General features: G+C 39.1%; 1 protein-coding gene and 1 long non-coding RNA gene across 2 annotated transcripts in view; both read left to right on the forward strand.

The window, feature by feature from the left end:
* Window positions 1-5080: 5080 nt before the first annotated feature.
* On the forward strand, window positions 5081-10298 carry LOC148185631 (uncharacterized). The gene is made up of 4 exons (XR_015775764.1): window positions 5081-5187; window positions 6805-6884; window positions 7398-8057; window positions 10135-10298. It is a non-coding gene; the product is annotated as an uncharacterized LOC148185631 (long non-coding RNA).
* A 2431-nt stretch (window positions 10299-12729) lies between these two features.
* dnah2 (dynein, axonemal, heavy chain 2) overlaps window positions 12730-17820 on the forward strand; it is an 80293-nt gene continuing 75202 nt past the window's right edge. Inside the window, exon 1 of the mRNA XM_088073712.1 lies at window positions 12730-12847. The gene's annotated coding sequence lies outside the window, so the exon portion shown is untranslated. The remainder of the gene's footprint in view (window positions 12848-17820) is intronic.

A 17820-nucleotide genomic window follows, 5' to 3' on the forward strand; every position in this document is an offset into this window, starting at 1 on the left:
CTTTGGCCAATTTCTTCTCTGCGTGTGTCTTCCTCTTTGGTCTCTCTGACCTTTCATTCTCTCTCTCTCTCTCTCTCTCTCTCTCTCTGTCCCTCTCGTTCTTTGCTCTGCTTCATTGCTCCCACTTCATTCAGCCGCCAGTTCACAATGTAGCCACAGCGTGACATTTAGGGACAATTGAGTTGTGGCAGTAATAGATTGCGACTGCAGCGTTTTCAGAGTGACGTATTTGTCTAATAGCTGAGCCGTCTGTTCCTTCTGACTTGGCAATAATCAATAACCCTTTCTGTCTCTTTGTTCGTCCACACACCCATCTATCGCAGCAAGAGTGGTAGAAGAACTTTTATAAAATATCGCAGAGTTCATTTAAACATGTTTACCAAAAATATATTTTTTATATTTTTTTAAATGGGAAAAATCCAAATACACTCATGTGATTATGAAAATTAACACACTCCACAGAGGCAAACCCCGCAGTGTTTCACATCAGCCTGCCTCATTGTGGATTTTGCTTCCTTTCAGCTCTTTCTGGTCAACCCAATGTACTTGACTTTAATAGTACTTAAACTAAAGCAAGCACAGTAACAAATAACGTTTTTAAATTATTCTTTTGCAGCCCGTGTGTGTTAAGCATTTGACATTTGTATGGCTTTGTAGAGAGACTGAAGTTTGATATTTTCAAACTTACATTTTTGGTGTATGTTAAATAGGGTGAAAACCACTGTGGTCAAGATCAGCTTGCTACCAGAGAGGTGAGGTGTATTGGAGGGATTGAGGGGAGGATGACAAGGAAGGGATGGGGAAAGGGATTAAGGCATTTGGAAAAAGTTATGGAGAGAACCAGAAGAGGGCAGAGGAAGGTTGACTGATTCAAGGAAGGAAAACCTGAAAGAATCGGTTGGAAAAGAGAGTGGAAAGAAGTGCAGGAGAGGGAAATGGGGAAATGGGGGAGCAGAGGTAGAAGAGTTAATATAAACTGTGTGCTAAAAGAAGTTAGTGGATGACCTGAGGGAAAAGTTAGATGGGATGGAAGAAATTGGGCAGGCTATTATGAGTTGAATACTTTAAAAATGTTATAGTTTTGGGTTAAGAGGAAAAAAGTAACTCCTGCCACATTAACTCCTACTTGGACCTTCGTCAGGTCAAAATGTTAGAAAAGATGAAACCACATTTACATTTACACAAAATGCACACCAATAACAATGACAAGCTCCTTGGTGGCAGGTTTGGTTAATCATTTGAACCATTCAGAGTGGTAAAACAAATGACAATCAACAGTTCAACAAATAACATAGAAAATACATAGAGGACATTTATAGGGAAAGAAAAACAGTGATGCCAAGGCTATATAACAACAACAAAAAAAGATTTTAAAAAAGCATAACAAAATTCTTTACATCAAAATTTATCTTTATATCAAAATACTGGATATTACATTGGTGATGTCTATATCACCATTCTGCATTCAAAGTTGTATTTCTTAAGGTTAAGGGAGAACAGTTTTGGATAATCTCATAATGATTTTATATATATATATATATGCCTATGATTTTGTTACTTTTTCTCCCTGCAGTGTTGGTCTTAACCACTGAATGTGTTAAAGCTGCCAATATAATGCTGACTGTGACATCAAATTAATGCTACAAAGCAAAATGATACTGAAAACTAGATGCAAAGTGAATAAAACATTTGCATTTGAATGATAAGGCACGTTATGTATGAATACTATGTGTGCAGACTGGATTAGGTATTTGTTAATCCGACCAAAAAGCTGCATGTTGGATATGTGGCTCTGAAGTTTGTTGATTCTGAGAACGGGTAATTGATGCTGATGATTTCATGTGATATGGATGGTTATTGTTCTTAAAGTGACACTTTGCCAGTTTCCAACCTGCTTTTTATCATAACAATGTGGGCACTATGTGTAAATGAACTGTGGTTCCTCCATCTTTCCACTGCCCTCTTCACTTTCACTGCCCTTTTCCACTGTTGAGCGAGAGATGCCCCTTTCTCTCATTCTCTCAAACTCAGACCAAGCTCATATCCAACTGTAAAACTAGGTAAGGCTGGTCAAATATAAGTACAAAATTCTGTTACTTTACTGCCTGTTTCTTGCCTAAAATGTCTTCAGAGACACGTTATAGTGCACTGTTTGGCTGAAATCTGAGATTTTTTTAACAGAAAATGGGCACCATGCTAAGTTCAAATGGTAAAACTTAGTATTTCATTTTTTTTGTCTAAACATATTTTAACTAACTCAAAAAAAACGTGTCAAAAGCTGGCATTATGCCACCCACTAGATTGTTGGTCTGGTGTAGTGTAGTGCATTCTGGTAGCTGTAGGATTTCTACTACTTGAGCAAAAGTGAATCCAGCCTTTTTCCTCTGGTTTTCTCTAGTCATATAGCACCTGTTATAAAATTATTTGCACCTTTTTACTGCATAAAAGCCCGGTTTTGTGAAAAGACCATCTTTCCAGTAGTCAAACACTACTACAAATGTTTATGATTATCTTTGTGTTATGTTTTTTGGTCTGCATTGTATTGGATTGATGCTGGGAGAGTGTGGGAGTACAGGGAGATGAGGATCTGAGTAGATGGCAGTGGGAGGACAGTAAAAGATGAAGAGGGAAGAGGGAGGAGCATGTAAGAAGTAGGAGGAAAGAGAAGAAATAAGGTGAGGGAGGAGGGAAAAAGACAAGTGAAGGAGAGACATTGGAGGAGGGACTGCAAGAAGCCACCGCAGGAGGACGTATGGAGAAGAAAGAGGGATAAGAGAAAAGAAAAGTTAGGGTATGGGGGCTCACTGAAGATGAAAAGGAGTGCTGAGGTCAGTAGAAAAAGAGGTTTAAAAAGCTAAGGACAGACAGAGGAAGGGGAGAGCTAAGGGAGGAAACATTTGAGAATAAATTTGCAAGGCATAAATGTACATCTCGAGACAAATGAGACTCGCATGGTACTCTGTTACAGAGTGGTATATATTGCTGTTTTTTTATAGATTGTTTTACACCGAAACATTTCCCAAACTCACACTACAAAATACAATATAAAACAAAGTCACTTGTGAATTGTTATACAGACTTGAGAAAAATGCAGTAGGAACAATTGACACAAAATAAAAAAAAGACATGCAAAGTTTGCAAACCAAGAATACCGACAAAAGATTCAGAGGAGAATAACTATTCAACACAACAGGGTATAGTAGGAGTGCACTGTGGAGGTGGAGAGCAGACTAGAGCAAAGACTAATTTCCACTGCAGCAATGCTGACGGATGGACTAAAGGAACCTTATTTTACCCTATAAATTTTTTATTCCTAGATCCTCCAAACTATTAGCTGCTTCTCCTTTGTTCCCCTTTTCTGCCTCTCCACCTTTCTTTCTTTTCCTTCACTCAACCTCTCCTAAGCTCTCTGCTGGGATCAAACTTTTTGCTCTGACTTTGTTCTAAGTCAGCGTGTTCTTAAAATTACAGGAAAAAGCTTTGGCACTGCCAGTATGCTCACACAAAGAGCACCATGACTAGACCTTAGGCAGTACTAATAACCAAACTGCATGTACTTGGTTGAAGCGTCACAAGCCCCGTTAGCATCCACGTGTCTGGGGGGCAATGACAGTGTCATCAGGCTTAAAACACAGTAATATTGTTTGTCACTAGACCTTGTGACACTTTTGTTTGCCTTGATTATGTTTTGGAGCTATTGAGTCTGTTAAATCTTTGTTGTTTTAGTCTCCCTGTTATCTTTGGCAGTTTGTATGGCACTGGTTTGTGTAGCTGGGTTCTGTTAGGTTGATTAGGGCTTGATGAGATAATAAATGAAAAACAACCAAATATACAGTTACATACTTACTTAAAACTTAAAATGTTATTTATGATTTCTTCAAATGTAATGTAACACACAGCAGCCTCATGTTCCCTTCATGCAGTAACTCAGGATTGTGTCATGAATTTTTAACATAAATGATGACTTCAGTCTGGAGGAGAAAAGGAGTCACATGACATTAACTTTAGATCCAACCTAGGAAATCTGGAGTATAACTTGTGTCCTTTGATCTTGCAACATGGCATACTATGTTCTTGCAGTAACTGCACAATCTGTATATGTTATATATCTGAATTTATAATCCAGTACTCTGCACCAAGATTACTCAGATCATCTGTCAGTTTACACATCCCATGGTCCAGGCTCAAAACAAAGAGGGACCATACTACATATCATTTTAGCTCCAATAGCTCTATGGCATCACCTTTCCTTCACAGTCAGGTCAGCTGAGTGTGTACCACATTTAAAAAAACTTTTTAAAAAGCAGCTTATAAAGGCTGGCATCTTCATAAGCTTGTAATTCACTTCATTATGTTTTGTCTTTTAAATCTGTTTTGTTTGTTATGTTTCTTGTATAACTGAGTATCTGTTTCCATTTTGAATTGTATTTTACCTGCTGTTTTCAAGCTGTGGACTATTAAGCAATTATATTATTAACCGTGAAGCACTTTGGACCTGCTGTTTTCCGAAACACTATTTATATAAAATGTACTTTCAACTTATAGTATTGTTATTCTTTCTCAACCGCTCAGATTCCTGTGGCAATTGGGTGCACGGTCCTTAGAGATATACAGTGATTCTTTAGCATCACTGTACATCACACTGTGTGTATTTACTCTCTGCAGGTACTTGTGCCATCGTCTGAGCTGCTCTTCAGCTTCCAGACGCGTGCCAACTCAACACGGATGAGTCCAGCGTCTTCCTCAGAGGAGGACTGGTAAGAAAACACAGAACACACACAGACATCTTGTTTTCATCTGATTTGATTTGAGATAATCCAACAGAGCAATCTTTTATTTTCAAAGACTTGGAACACACACTTAATGCCCCAAGACGAATTCCACTGTGTATTCAAATGTAGAAGCATAAAAAAGTTACGCTTCCCCGCAAAGACAGCCCCATCATGTGCAATGTGTTTTCCAACGTCAGTCTGAAGATAACCTCTACATACCTACCTTTTCTTTCCAGTAAATTTTTCAGTATCCATGGACAAGATGTAAGCTGTTTGACTGTTTTGTGTCTTAATTAATAAACTGAATTGGGCGGACATATGAGGACCACTTGATGTTGAAAAGCAGTTCAGATGGACGACGAGCTGGGGCATCATAGAGCGGGATAGGCTGCCCAATTTCGACCTTCACCACCAGGTTTGTGTGCCCTGCTGCAGGGTTGTATTGTTTTACTGGGGCAGTGAGAATAATTTTCCCACCAGCTGCAATAAAGTTGACGTCAGGTGTGAGAGCAGGTGTATAAGTATTTGAGAAAGGCAGCTTGTGTGTGTGTTGGTGTCTTCATTGTGCGTTTCCTGCTGTGCACTGAAAAGTTTCAAGGCTTTGCTTGACAATGGAGAACAGCTGTATGCTTTCTGTATTTGATTAAGAAAACAGCCCCCTGCCAGTGTGTATATATTATACCCTGGTGATGATGAATACATGTATTCTCCTCCACTTTTTTTGACAACTAAGGATCTATTCATGGCTGCTTGACTGAAGGGAGAAGAGAGCAAGCGAGTGTGTGGGTTTGTGGATATGTGTCACTCACTTCCTTCACTTTATTCCATCAGTGGGAATTAGATTTGACAAAGTTGAGCTCAATATTAATGTGATCACAGGAGGATTTTGCCGCTGCCAAGATTTCTTCTCCCCTCAGCTTAGAGGAGAGTCTGGTGTTTATCTAGCTCAGTTAATGATGTAGGGTCATGATTCGTGACTCGTATTAACTCAGCGACTTCCATGAAAGTTTCACAGTTACATATCCGCAACGGAAAATACAATAAGTTAAGTAAAGCTTATTGGACCCTAACCCTAACACGCTAACCCTTTCAAACCCAATTCTCCTTCTCCATACCCTTATTATATCATGTATTCGCTACCTTTTCCACTTAGTTTCATAAGAACAACAATTAAAAAAAAGAAATGGATTAATGAAATGATAATAGTAATAGTACTAATAATAATTTTTAAAAACTACCAAAAACTATAAGAAAACTATATGCACCTACTTGAACAGCAGTGCTTACATACATACCTTCATGCCTTCATAGCAAAAATCAACTAAGCATAATTCCATAACTAATTAAAAAGTCAGGAATGTGCAAAACAGTCCTCATCCTATTCTCTCTTCCTATTACTAACCACTTGACTCAGGCTGTAAGTTACAAGCTACCTCAGAGTGATAGTTTATAGGACCCATTTGTCTAATCACTGGCATCTCCACAGTTGGGTCATTCTTAATACGTTCTAGGTAATTCTTATGATAGCTGTAATGAGCTGCAGAAGATGCTTTGAGCCCTCTGCGTCAGCACGGCATCTCCTTCTGCGTTACCGCCCTCATTGTTTATTGTTTACCACTTAGTAAAGCCGCCCGCTCTCTACTTCTCTACAAGCTGTGAGTGTCAGCTGTTATCCTATCTATCCGTGTCTCTTCTGCTGTCTTGTTCTTCCTTTCTATCCGTGTTGCTGGCTCTCTCTTTGTTTCTGCCTGTCTGACTGAGCCCACTCACATTCCACTATAAGCCCCAATTTGATGGCTAAAATGGCCACTAGAGACTGAGGCAATGGTGCTGTAAGTCTCAGCTGTTGAGTTTTAAGTTGAGAACTGTATCAACTTTAAAATAAACAGACATTGTCTGTCAGTGTCGTGTAATTCTGTATGGATCTCACAAAGTCCATCACATTGTTTCCACTCGGTGTCAAGAGAGTTGCACCTTGTTTGCTCATCCATTCTTTGTCCTTTGCTGACTCTGCTCTTTTTCCTCTCCCCAGGTTGTGGACAAATCCAGCAGCAACACTCTGATCGTCTTTCCGCCCAGCAGAAGTCCTGTTAGAGCTGGCTGAGGCCTCTGGTATAAGCGAGCACTTCCAGAAACAGGCCCCTATCTCCAAGAGCTTTATAGATGAGGGCGTCAAGAATGGCACAAACCATTTCTGCTTTGTCGTCCGCCCTGCTCTTCTGTCTTTTATTTGTTCTGTTGCTTAGCAGTGTTTTTGTTTTTTTTTTCTCTCCCTCAAGTGTTTCTTTTAGGCTCCAGTGTCATTTGCGCTTGACAAAGTGCACAAAATACTTGATGAATATTTGATTGATTTGGTTTATTCAGATGAATCTTTCAGTCACCGTATCGACCCACTGTTTTCCTGCTCCCTCATGCTCATCAGCATGATTTGCAGCTATTTATTATACCAGTGGAGGCCTGACTGTCAGTTTCTATGGTTTGTTGCCTTTCAGACACGCCTCTCTGCAACTAGGGAAATGTCACTGTTATACATCAAGCAATGTGTTTGTTTGGGGAAGTCAATTTTTATTGTCTTTCTTTTGATTCATTTTCACCCTTCCATGTCTTCCGTGTTCTTTTCCTTAGATGCATCACAGTCAATAATGGCATGGGTACAGGAGGCACACGGCTGACTGCCAACTTAACAGCTACCAACTAAGTTAAGAATCAGCCGTTACTGTTTCCTCATTGTATGTTCTAATAGAGCAATAATTTCATACTGTTTAAATAAAACATCCTTCTGTATGTTTATATTGACCTAATTGTTGTTTGGTCATCCCAGGAGCCAGTTTCTTCACTTTAGAGAAAATGGCTACATTTCTAAAACAAGTCATGGCACATACGTAGGCCTACTAGGACCTCTACACTCTGCAGTATACTGTACATTTTGCACTTCACTGATCATTAGGTTTCTCATTAAGCTTGGATACAGTCAAAGACAGCACTTGCTTAAAATAAAGAAGGCATGTTGCTCAAGAATTTCCAAGAAAAGAGGCAGGCAACCCAGTGGTTCAGACACGTACTTTATCAAAGCAACAGTCCTGCTTTGATCCTGGTTAGGGACCTTTGTTGCATGTCGTACCTCTCTCTTGCTCCCCACGTTTCCTGTCTGTATGTTTAATCTGCTCTTCTTCTACTATGTGAGTATAAGACATCATTTCAGCACCAGGAGCTGTCCATACCGAGACCAGTCACCCCTCTCTCTCCTGGATGCCTGAGTTAGACAAGCTGGTGGATCAGCTAAAGGTATAAAAGCCCCACTAAAACTTCCAATTTTAGCTCCTCACCAGTGGACATCAGGTGTCCAAAAGCCATTATAGTTATATCTATTTTTATTCTATTTAGGTCCGAAATAATATCCAATATCAACAAAACAATATAAATTGACAGTACAGTGCACATGTACAGTAGTGTGCAAAAGTCAACCATAGATTTGTTGTTTAAGCAAAGTTGTAATGAGGATTTATATATATTTATTTCTTAGTCTCTTTATTAAGATACAAACAAAGAATGTACAATGTATGAAAACACCAAAAAAGTCAAAACAAAATGGTTTCTTCAGACTCAAGTCAATATTTAGTTTGAAACATGGAATTATACTACCATAACAGAAGGTGCACGATATGGACAAAAGTATTGGGCCACCTATACATTACACCTACAGGAGCGTTTATGACATCTCATTCTAAATTCATAGGCATTAAGTGTGTCTGTGGGAATTTTTGTCCATTCATACAGATTTTATACACCTGTGACAATGGATGAATCAATGTTGAGCTTTGGATATGTCTTAAATGCAACATGGTGTAAATACACCAGAACATTAGTTTTGTAAATCTCATATTGTCTGCTGTGGAGAGTTAAAGACATGCTAAATGGAAAGGGAGGTCGGACTACATATTTGAAACTTTTGAAGTTGTATTACTCTAAATATTTGTGTTTTTAATACAATATACATATTTCTTGTATGTTCTGGTTGTATTTTAGTAAATAGACAACTGAGAAATAAATATGTATGATCATTATAACTTTGCTAAAATAACAAAGTTTAAGGTGGCCTAAGACTTTTGCAAAGTGTTCTACATTTATGGAAGACAGAAATGCAATCCCAAACATCGCTCTCCCCATGGTTATCACACTGCAACCATCACTGTCAGGACGTGAATGAACATGACCGCTGTCATGCTAGAATGCCACTTTTCAGGCTGCCAAAAAGAACCAATTGATGAAATTGGGATGTCAGTGTTTCCATTTCTAGCTCAAAGAAGTTTCTCCTCTTGGTCATATGATGCCTCTCTATGTCATAAACTCCCGAATCTATTCAGGCAAAATATTTAAACAGGGTTCCCGCAGTCATGAAAAGCCTGGAAATGTCATGGAATTAGTAAAATCATTAAATGTTTTTTAAAAAATTCAGTCAAGAATTTTGTTGTGTTTAATGAAATTAATTGTTAAAATAATCTTAGTACTTGTAAAGCTACTGTTTAATAAAGGGCAATGTACTGTGAGTATTTCAAGTGAATATGAACATAATCAACTATTAGAAATTGGAAAAGCTTGCTGTCAAATTTTCATACAGTAATTAAAGTTCAGAGCAAAGAATACAGTTGTTTTCATGTTATACATTGGAAATGATCATGGAAATCTTCTGTTTAAATGCACTTTAAATGTTTTCAGCAGCCAGATTTATCAGCGCCCAATCATTCCTACACTGTGATCGGCGTGATAAGAACGTGTCACGTTAACCCTATCATAAGATGATTTGTGCTCTCAAATCTGCACTACTTTGCATGTTAGATTGATAAATGAGGGTTATTGTCTTTGGCTTCAGCGATTCTGACTTTGAAGTCAGAGCCTCGTCTGACAGTGTAGCAAACAGTTAAACAGTGACAGTTATTGGCGTATCTGCCATCATGGCTGGGATGGACTGCCATCAGCGCGCTGAAGATGTTGATGGAACTGCTTAATGATTGAGTGGCTATGACTATGATGTGGTTGTGGTTATGACGGCGATGATTGATTGGAATTTATGCGTGGCTGATGCTTCCTTTGTCAGTAATCTGCTCTATAACGCAATATAGACTTATCTTGAGCAGAAAGGCCATTTTATATGCTGTCAGAGTGAGGGCCAGTTAAATTAATGTATAATGACAATCTAGTTCAAATGTATGAGACTAAATCCTACTAATGGCCTTTGTGAAAATGTCCTCCTCTCCATTCTGTCTTTATGGTTACTGTCTAGAGAATCTTAACTTTTTGGTCTTATATTTCAAAGTCTCTTATATTTCAAAAACATCACCTTGCTGCCCCCCCCTCTCAATAGGTGAGTGAGAGTCTGCTGAGTCTATACACGGATGAGTACAAGGAGATTTCCGTGGGATGTGCTGAAGTACCTCATCGCTGGCGTCAGCTATGGAGGTCATGTAACAGATGACTTACCACATACATCAATGGCTTCTTCTGTGATGCAGCTGTAAACACGCCCTTATTCAGGTAAGATACTGACACACACACACACACATTTCTGTCGCTTATGAACTGCTCCTAAAAGTCATATGAAAAAAACCTAGCATCAAGGTAGCATATTTATTTTATTTAAAGAAATGTGAATATGTATTTGTGTCTTAATGCATTGGGCCACTGAGGTAAAAAAAAAAACAACATTTTTCTGATGAAGCGCACTGCGGCTGCACAACAGCTGACAGAGGCCACCTCCAGCTCCCTGCTGAAGCTCCTGGTGGTCACAGAGTGTCAGCACCACCAAGTGGACAACCAGTTTCTCACACACTTGGAAATATAGACACAGTGCCACCCTGATAAACACTGACAGGAACACTTAGTCATTGCTTTTTTTTCATTTAATCACTTACACGAATGCGCACAGGCACTCGTGTCCCCTCACTTCATTTCTAACCAAGCACTTTGAAAAGATTTAAGGCTGGGGCATGCCGGTGGTAAAGCAGATAAAATGCAATTTGTTATTTACAAAAACGCCAGGTGAATTGAGGTCTTTGGGATTTTTTTGTCGTCGCTTGATCCAGCTGTCATGACATGATTAAGGTGTGAAACCAAAGGAATGCCTCAGCATAATGAACGCCAAAATATTTAGACAGAACCATGGCAAGTAGTTGTAAAAATTGATTTACTTCATTTGAAATATTTTCATTCTACTGTGTGATGCATTTTTGCCAAAACAAATTAATTAAGAAAATAAAATGTCAAGATTCTGTGTCATCCAGTTGAAAGGATTTTGAGATTTAAAAAAATGCATCAGTATCATCCACAAATTATTCATGTTATTATGTTATTATTGTTATTATGGTCAGGTAGGACAAACATATGCCTCATCTTGTACATAAGAGTTGCCTTTTCACCTATTCTTTTTGACTGCAAAAACTGTGGACTGCAAAACAATATTGATTACTTAAGCAAGATTACTTTGCATTTTTTCCCTTAACCACACAATGGCAGAACTATAATACAGCTTGTTGACATGCATCAAGTAGGAGCTAATGTGATTTCATAAACAGTAACAGACAGTAAAAAAGCAAATGGACTGAGTACATGGACACAGCAAAGAAACATAAAGTTGACAGTAAGGACCGCTGCTTTCAGGAGCAGTAGAAAGTTAATTACATTTTTACTGAATGATGAAACACTTGTGTTTGCCTTGTTTGTGAGGTGTTATTTTTTTGTAAATTACTACCAATTTGATGCGAGAAGCATCCAGGTATATTCATATATATATATATAATCTGGCCCTATTCAAAAAAAGTTTGGGCACCCCTGGTTTAATATATCTTGCCCATGTGTGTTGTTTTGTTTTTTTATGAATGGGTGATAAAAAGGCAGTGGCCATTATTAAATAAAAACTTTGCAGACATATGTATATTCAGGTAAGTGTGAAGTTTAAAATAATAGAAAGTTTACATGATGTGTGCCACATGCCGTTACATGAGGTAAGAAATCCGGAGACTGATTGAATAAACAATATTAATAATCTAGAGAATGTGGAATAATATTTGATACATCAATGTATCTCTGAGAACTGCCAGTAGTTACCAGAGAGGGATAGACCACATGTTTCTACTTAAACTTTTTTCCTCTATTGTGAGAACACTCACGGATCACTGTACAATTACAATAGATCCTGATTACACACAGGGGGTAGCCAAATTTCCACTGTAAATGTGAGTTAAAGGAATACTTAATGCACAAAGTTATCATTTGTATATCAGTTGCTCACCCTGTGTTACACTGAATTTGTGAAGAAAAGTTTGTTTTTGCATGCTTAGTGAGGAAAGGATCCAACAATAAAGAAAGTTCTTTATAAATGGGAGTAATTGAGGGACATGTTTAACAAAACTATGCCAGAGCATCTGTTTACACACTTTGAGACAACTCATGCAGCGTTACCACAGTCACATTTTCCTGTCGTATGCTCAGGTCTCACCAAACATATCCATAATAGCTGTATTCAAAACACATTCTCATACAAGTATAGCATCTGGTCAAGTGTGTGCGTTTGAACTCTGCCTGTGCTTTCCAATGAGCGGAGTTCTAACACACACGCTCGCTCAGGGACACTGCTAGACTGTGCATGAGACTGTTGATGTGCATGTGTTTAAATAGTACAATTTTAGCAAAAATGAATGTGTATGGGAAGTACTGAGCATGTGATTCGATAAATGAGACTTTGATTATACTGCATGACTTGTGTGAGAGCTTGTAAACATATCTTTTGATGTAGTTTTGTTGTTTAATGCGGCAACCCATTTTCTTAAATTCATCAAGAATTTGCTTTGGGTTTTGGATTTTTCATTCACCCCGATGTGAGAAAAGGATTTTTTTTTTTTGTGGGTGAAGTATTTCTTTAGGATGACATATTGACAGCTGAAAGTGTGTGTTTGTGTTTGTTAGTCTCTCCCTGGTGGAGCTGGAAAAAAGTCATCAAAGGCTTAGTGGTGATGTCATCCAGTTTGAAGGAGACCTTTCACCGCATCTGCGAGGCCTGTGAATCAGCACTGTGGGAGAAGGTACAATATCCTCACTGCAAACACACACACACACACACACACACACACACACACACACACACACACACACACACACAAACACAGCATGGACACATTCCTCTAATCTTCCAAGGCTACTACTGCCTTTTTTCTTAATTAATTCTTTTACAAACTTGATTCTCAACTTCCCACTCCTCATACTGACACGACTCCTTAACTTGCTGCCTTCATTTTTTTATCTCACTTCATAAAGTGGGCAGACACAGACTACAATGAAGTAGTGCCTGGATCAATAATATTGAGACAGCTGCTCTTTGGAGAATGAGTAGTCTCGAATAAAACTAGACAAAAAGCCAATGCTGAGTCAGGATTTAAAGTATAAAGAAACAATGCTTTTAAAGTGGTAGCAAAACATGGGAAGCTACAGCTTCACTTACTGCTACAGCCTTTATATTCTTGGGTTTTTTCCATTTTCAACACACTTACACTTTATGGAAACCCAAATTTTCTGTAGTGTGCCATCATTTAACATTTTACTGATAAAGCTGCTAACAATGTGGCATCTGGTCCCTACCTTTTTATAAAGCCCCCACCTTACCTTTGTGCTGTGAGGGTACACGCCCATAAACGCCCAAACACAGAAAATACAAAGTAAATACAGAAAAGGTAAGGCAAGGCGGCTTTATTTGCATTGTACATTTTATACAACATGGCAATTCATAGTGCTTTACAGAGCAAAAAAAACATAATAAAGAATACAGATTTACAAGAAATAAAGATAAATGATATAAAAAGTAAAAATAATTACTGAAAGATTTACTTTTTGATGTAAAAATCAATAAAAATTGTATAAGGGTAGAAAAAAGGGTGCAGAGATAAAAAGATTATTTAAAATGATCTAAAATTAAATTTAAGAATAATTTTAAAGGGGGTGCCCGGTGGCTCAGTTGGCAGAGCTGGCGCCCCATGTATAAAGGGCTACGTCCATGTCGCAGCAGCCGTGGGTTTGATACCGGCCTCGGCCCTTTGCTGCATGTCATCCCCTCTCTCTCCCCTTTAACACTTGATCGGATCTATCCTATCAATAAAGGCAAAAAGCCCATAAAAATAAACTAAAAAAAATTGTTTTACAGTAAATACCAGGTACAGTAGGCAGTGTAAAAAAGGGAGCGTTTTTCACTTTGACTTAAAATTGGTCGAAGCTTGTCTCACAAGCTCGGAGGTTGATGTTGTTGATGTACAAGCACAGTCTCTGCAGAAAAATATTCCAGAGGGCACTTTCAGTGGGTCATAAGAGATGACTGAGAGGGATTACTTCTGTATGAGTTTCTGCAAAGTTTTTTTTTTTTTTTTTTTTTAAAGAAAATCCTGGATAGAATGTTAAATATAAGGAACTGATTTTTATGATCTGATCAGTACTGATCTGCTCGACTCTCTTTAGCCAGTCAAACAGCTGCAGGCCCGTCTCTGTACTGACTCACTGGGCTGTTATTAAAGGTGTGTTTATCCATCACTGCCTGGCTGCACAGACACACACTTATTGTTCTCCTCTGTCCAACTGCACACACACACACACAGATATGCACACAGTGATGGGGCTCTGGCAGCATTCCAGCTGTAATTCTGTCCGAACACTCCATTCTGGCTTCATTATCACTGGACCTCTCTTTACAGCGGGGAGAGAACACAGGGTGCTGTCAGCCGGGGTCAAGGGGCTACCAAAGATTCTGGCTACAAATGTGTGTATATCTTTTTTGTGTGTGTGGGTTTAGTGTATGACTCAGTGGAATGTGTGTGTCCACTGAGCTGGGGTCAGTCAGGGCAGTTCGTGTTTATATTCAAGTGTCTGATTCTGTCCTCATTATGGGCTGTTCTTGAAAGCATGTATGCAGACACGTGTTTGCATGTGTGTGTGTGTGTGTGTGTGTGTGTGTGTGTGTGTGAGTGGCTGCTCATCAGGTGGAGTATACCTTGGCCCTCAGTGGCCGAACAAAACCACCGTCTGTGGACTAATCATAGTGTAATAAGCAAAGTAAACCTTCCAAGGCCTGCTCCACTTTCCGAAAAAGACCCTGAGCTCATTGTGCTCTGGCCAATGGCTTATTACCACTCGATGCACCGTATGTGAATCTCTGTGTGTGTATCTATTTCCCTTTACAGCAATATTGGATAGCTATTAAGGCTGCTGCCTCCAGCTGAGCTTCTCTATTCTACCCGACTGACCACTTCTAAACAAGACAACTCTCCGTTTCTCTCTCTTTTTGGAATTTCTTTCAATTTGTGGCTCTCATCGACTCCCCCATCGTTTCTCATTTAACTAAGTGATGCCGTATATCTTCAGGCTCATCTGGTCTACTCAGCAACAACAGCCCCTCATAGACTCTGTGCCCTTATTCATCCCTTCATCCCTCTCTTCTCCGCCCCTCCTTGGCATGGCAGCCTGTCATTAGTTCTGAGCTCACAGACTCATGGCTTTAATTTTGGCCTGCCTGCTTCTCTGTTTCCGGCCATTTTGGATCTCATCTTTTCACAAGGCTCTGCTGCATGCGTGTTTGTATGTTCAGTAGTTATACAGCATGTCCAGAAGAGATTAGGGATGTATGGTCTGCAAAGGTGTTTTCATCCTTCTTGTCGACACGTACACGTGTGTTTGCATCCAATATATTCACTGATCTATAGGACCTCAGTCCAGACTGTGCATCTGTCCCACCTGCTCATCATGTTTTTACCATATGGCAAACGTCACTGACCAGGGAAACAGTGTTCTTGCTGAGCAGGCCATTCACTGCCATCACTTAATGTCAACAGGAGGAATTATGTTACTGCTAATCTTAAATATTTGAACTACAATGGAATATTTTCCTTTGTTCAAAAAATGACATCAATCCTTGATTTGACACACAAAGATACACACTAACTTTCACACAGTAATAACACACACACACATGCAAACAATGCAGTTAATCAAGGTGAGGTAAAGGATATTTTTATGCTAATATGCATTTCCCCCTAAGCTGAGAAAGAGGACAGAGGGAGGGAGCGACCGAAGGAGAAATGAACCTATTCAAACAAATGAATTCTAATGAAGCTTTGCACACAAGACATTTGGAGTCGCTCGGCGTTGTGAGAGAGAAGTCCTCGGACTTCGCCACTGGAAAAGGACTCAGCCCAAACCCCTGAAAGGGAGGGAGAGAAAAACAAGAGAAGGACCCTGGAGAAAGTGAGCCGGGAGGAAGAATGGTCCAGTAATGAGAGAGGGGAACCAGAGAGAGGGGGGCTGGAGTTCAAGGTTGTATTCAGACGTAAGGATTGTCCCCCTGAAAGACCGAACACGAACTTCCTCAGGGTTTAAGAGCCTCTTTATCAAACCCAAGTCTGTGTGTGTGTGTGTGTGTGTGTGTGTGTGTGTGTGTGTGTGTGTGTGTGTGAGTGTGTGTATGTACACTGGTGGTCTCTGGCTGGGTGGGAGATGGAGGGGGCCACTTGTAGCAACATGCAGAATTCAAATTCAAATTGGCTTATTCTCAGGCCTGCTTGTAACAAAAATATCAGACTTTGAGGCTTTTTTTTACGGATCAAAGCTTAAGCTGTGGAAACGTTTTAGATGCATCATTTATAATGAGTTATTTATCAAATTAATGGTCAAGTAAGTGAATAAGAATTGACAAATTTACTAGAATACTGTATGTTTTATGGCTACTATTCTTTAGAAAAATGCCATATTGCTACAAATCTATGAAGCAGCTTCTTTCCCCTGGCAGTGAGACTCCTCAACTCCTCCTTCAACGCCAAAAGATGGAGCAGTATTAAGGGTCAACTTAAATTTCATTTCTTCTCAAACCACGTTCAAGAAAAATGACAATAAATCTACCTTGTACCTTGTACCTTTATTATATATGGATGCCACTACTTTTTTATGAGATGCTTAAGTGAGAGGAGGAAAAGGAGCCATGCAATAATTTAGAAATGCGATGGTGCCTGTGCAGAGATGCACGATCAGTGATAAGTTTACCAGTCCTCTCTTGCCCATAGGCAAACGAATCACCTAAACACGCTATGGATGTTGAATGCAGTTGCTCTTTTGGGGGGGGAGAGGGCTTGTAGGGAACTGTGTCATCTGTGGCCAGGAAAGGAAATGGACTGCTTGGCAGATTTTCTACTATTACAGTGTTTTAACTGTAATAGTTAGTGCAGTACCTCCCCAGCAGATTTTAGATTGCACATAAAAGGCAAGATAGACTCGCAGTCTTAAAGGAAGAGGACGATTTCTTATGGAAAGTACCACAAAATACTGTGATATATAGGCTTACTCATAAATCAGCTAAGTATTATAAATTACTATATTAATATTACGCAATCATTAACAATATATGATGAAAAATAATGGTTTGGTGGTGCGGGAAGCGTGCTGCACATCCTTACTGAGTTTTATTTTTTCAACACTTTTCCCCTTGTGTACCTGCTGCAATTTAGTCAATCTGCCACTGGATGGCGAACCAGGGCAGCTAATTATTTGGTAAAGTAAGACTGCTAGACTTTCCAGCATCTCATTCTCTTTACAAATTATCTATATCAATAATGACATTACAATTTTTCAGTCAGCATTAGGGGGGATTTTCTTCAGTTCTTCTTCTTGACCTGCTGTGAAAGATTTCATGAAACAGTATGACAACCAAATAAATTTAAAAAAAAGGTATAAAAGGGAGCTACAAAAGTTTGTTAGTCAATATTAAAAGGTTCCTGCACTACAATAATCCAACAAATTTAAATTAGGCTAAATGTTCACATGGTCACAATAATCTTATCTCGTTCTCAGATCTGCCAGATTGGGTTTTCTTGATTAAATTAAAAAGCAGCCTGCATATAAATTAGGCAAGTCATGCTGAAGAAGCATTTTCAATTGACTGGAAACCCCAAACATGACCATATAAAAATATTTTAACCAATCAGCAGTTTCTAAATGATGTGTGGCTGTGGTCAGTTTTATCTGCATG

This window comes from Plectropomus leopardus, chromosome 23 (genome assembly GCF_026936395.1).
Source record: "Plectropomus leopardus strain MGB_pleo_1.0 chromosome 23, ASM2693639v1, whole genome shotgun sequence".
In the NCBI taxonomy this organism is placed as follows: domain Eukaryota; kingdom Metazoa; phylum Chordata; class Actinopteri; order Perciformes; family Serranidae; genus Plectropomus; species Plectropomus leopardus.